The sequence below is a fragment of the Alexandromys fortis genome, unplaced genomic scaffold, assembly GCF_014885135.2.
Source record: "Alexandromys fortis isolate MF-2015 unplaced genomic scaffold, M_Fortis_MF-2015_v1.1 scaffold_40, whole genome shotgun sequence".
NCBI classification, from domain to species: domain Eukaryota; kingdom Metazoa; phylum Chordata; class Mammalia; order Rodentia; family Cricetidae; genus Alexandromys; species Alexandromys fortis.
Window position 1 is genome coordinate 5,723,341 of NW_026067966.1, and position 3,567 is coordinate 5,726,907.

The window sequence follows — 3,567 nt, forward strand, 5'->3', positions numbered from 1 at the left end:
TGATGAATATCTTTCATATCACCATAGAACCTTCATCTGGAGATGGATGGAGATAGAGACAGAGACCCACACTGGAGCACCGGACTGAGCTCCCAATGTCCCAAGGAGGAACAGATGCTTTCCTTTAACATGGTTTTCCGTAGCCCTGTGATCCAGCTTTGTCATTTTAATTGATTCTGAATACATTTGAAAGTTCTAGGTAAAAAATTAGTTAAGAAAGCAAATATAAACAAAAGAGAAGACAATGAATATATTCAAACTCACATCATAGAGAATATTAACAATGCTATGTGTTCCATATTCTTTTAGGTTTCCATAATGTCATGAGAACTATGCATTATTCCATTTAAGTCTCTTACTATATTAGGGCCTCAAGGATAGGTGGATCAAAATTTTAGAAATTGTCCAATTCCGTGTAACTTTTATATGCTTTTCATGAGAATGATCCTTGTTAAGAGGACAAATTGTCAATCAGTTTTGCCCCTAGTCACGAAGTACCATTCTTGGCCCTAAGTATGCAGTTGATAAGAGCCCTGTTTTCTAAAAGAATCCAAATTTGTTTTTCTTATGATTTAAAAATCTTTTAGATTTATACCACTGAAATAGAAAACTGACTCAAAAATATAAATATTCCTACCAAGGTTACCATTTTAATAAACAACTCATGACTCACTTAACTAAATGAAATGATTAGGCAAGTTTTAACATAAATATCTCAATATCATATGTGACTTAGAAAAACACTTAAAAAACATTGTATACATTATCTTCACAATTCAACTATTTTAGAGAGTGTAAATCTGTTAATTTAATTAATTAAGGTAATTTGATACATAAAATAATTTTGAAGGGATTTTTCCAGAAAGTATCAATTAAGGAAGGAATCTCAAGTATTTTATACCTTTTGTATTTATGTGTAAAACATGCCAAAACATCACATTAATAAGAAAAGACTGTTACTTCCTACCAGAAATTGTAAGAAAATATTAGCAACTTTGTCTACTGTTTGATGTGTAAAATAAAATATATGAAATTAATATTTTCCAACAGTTCAGGGAGACTCAAGCCTATAATTCCATCTCTGGGAAAGTTGGCACCGCAGGGTCAGAATTTCCAGACCACTCTACATTGCAAATTTGAGGTTAACCTGGTCTGGATGAAACTCAGTCTCAAAAACAAAATAAAAAGGAAGAAAAAGAAAAGGAAAACAAATATAATACATAAATTTATATCTGAACACAAACACACACACAGACACACAAATATTTGTCTTTATAGAAATCACCAATAACATATCCAAACCACCTGGTTTAGGGACTGGAGCAAAGGCTCATTGGTTGTTTGCTAATTTTCTAGAGGACTGGAGTTCAGTTCCCAGCACCCACACTGGGCAGATCAAATCTATCTGTAAATCTGAAATATATTTTCATAATTGTAATTTAACTTCTCAGGTAAAAATGTTCATGTTTATAACAAAAACTATTGTTTATATAGTGACTTAAAAATTATTCTTTATGGTCGGGTGGTAGTGCTTTAATCCCAGAACTTGAGAGGGAGAGGCAGGAGGATATCTGTGAATTTGAGGCCAGTCTGGTTTCCAGAGTGAGTCACAGGACAGCCAGAGCTGTGAAACAGAGAAACCTTGCTTGAATCCTCCTAAATTAATTTTCATAAAATGGATAGAAAATTTATACATAATGTTAAATTCAAGATTTATTATGGCCAACTTTCTTTTTAAATATTTTATTTTTAGTTTATGTGTATATATGTTTGAGAGCATGTTATGTGCCTTGAGGGTGCAAATGTTAGATCCTGGCCAGGGGGTTATAGCATGCTTCATGCTGGCTGATATCAGCACTGGTGCTGTATTCTGGCTGAGGTCAGCGTTGGAACTGAGATTAGTTTTTCTAGAGCAATACTTGCTCTTAACTACGGAGTAGTTTTTCCATTCCACCCATGAATGACTTTTTAATGTTTGTCCATATAAACTACCTGGTGGATGATGGGAAGTTTTAGTTTTAATAAAGTTAAATAAAGCAAGTCAGTCTGCCCCTCACAATGCTCGTACAAATTTGAGATGAAACAGAAGGCCACTCAACCCCTAACCAAAGAGCTCTTGGTAATTGGTAGTAGCTGGTAGGGTGTAGTAGTACCTGGGTAGGATGATGGAATAAGGATTTGAGAGGATGTGAAAAAGATGGATAGGGTGTGGTGGTAGATTTGATTATACTTCGTTACCTATATGTTTGAAATTCTCAGAAAATAAAAGTAAAATAACTCTATTGCATTTGAATTGCATGTTTTGCTGTAATGGCATTGGCTTCTCTAAGCAAATACTAAAGTTTAGCAAATGCATGGAAAATAAGCTTCGAACATTTTCATAATTAAAATGTTTTAATTAATTCAAAGTATTTTCTCAGTTTTATGTTCTGTGATATCCTACTTATTAGTTGCAATCCTTGTTTTAGAAAAAATAATGTATTTATTTATATGTTACACAAATGTTTGTCCGGGATTCTTAGGTGATATCTAAAACCTTCTTGAGGCAAGGTTGGTGGTTGGTAAATTATGACAGGAACAACATTGTGCATAAATCTACATTGCATCATTTGTTTGATAGTGCCAACTTTTCTGTCACCTTTGTGTCAGAATTGATTAGATTGCCTGCTATCTACTGCATGATGTGCAAGAAAATCTAGATCACCCGTTTCCTTGCTTTTTCCCCGGATGCTTGAATTATTTGCATTTTCCTCAATATTCTTTAAGAGTATTTTAAAACCATTGTGCTTGTTGTAAATATTACTGTAGTTTAAACTAATAATAACATGTAAACTCGCCAAGCTTGCCTATTCATAATACCCCACAGTACGATGTAACATCCAGAAAGCAAATAGACCCAGTGAGGATGAGGAGGATAGTCTTGTTGTCAGGTATGCAATGCATCAAGGCTCCCTCAGTGCAGGGACACTTCACTGTGTGTGGAGGGGAGCTTGGAACACACACACAAGTTACCTTGTGGCAAAGTGTAGTAGGAGGAATGAATGGCAGGGTGCTCTTTATCCCATCGCCTGGCTAGCTTAGCCCCCGAAATTACAGCACAGAAACTGTATTAATTAAATTACTGCCTGACCCACTAGTTCTAGCCTCTTATTGGCTATCTCTCACATCTTGTTTCAGGCCATTTCTAACAATCTGTATTTCACCACGAGGTCGTGGCTTACCGGGAAAGATTAAGCTTGTCTGTCTTGGCAGCTTCATGGCGGCAATCTCTCTGTCTCTGCCTTCCTCCTTCCAGCATTCAGTTCTCTTTTTCCCACTTACCTAAGTTTCTGCCCTATCAAAAGGCTAAGGCAGTTTCTTTATTTGATCAATGAAAGCAACACATAGAAAGAACCTCCTACACCAGCAAAGCTTTGTTTAATTCTGATTTTTAACCTTGAAATATCTACAAATAAAATCCCTAACAGTTTATTTCTTTAATTCTATGAATACTTTATCATCTCTAAAAATGCTTTTATTTTATTTTTGAGATTTTTACACAATACATCATTTTTTCCTTCTCTTTCT

General features: G+C 34.8%; 1 protein-coding gene across 1 annotated transcript in view; it reads left to right on the forward strand.

The window, feature by feature from the left end:
- Erbb4 (erb-b2 receptor tyrosine kinase 4) overlaps nucleotides 1-3,567 on the forward strand; it is a 1,076,399-nt gene that overhangs the window by 627,547 nt on the left and 445,285 nt on the right. The gene's annotated exons all lie outside the window — the stretch shown is intronic.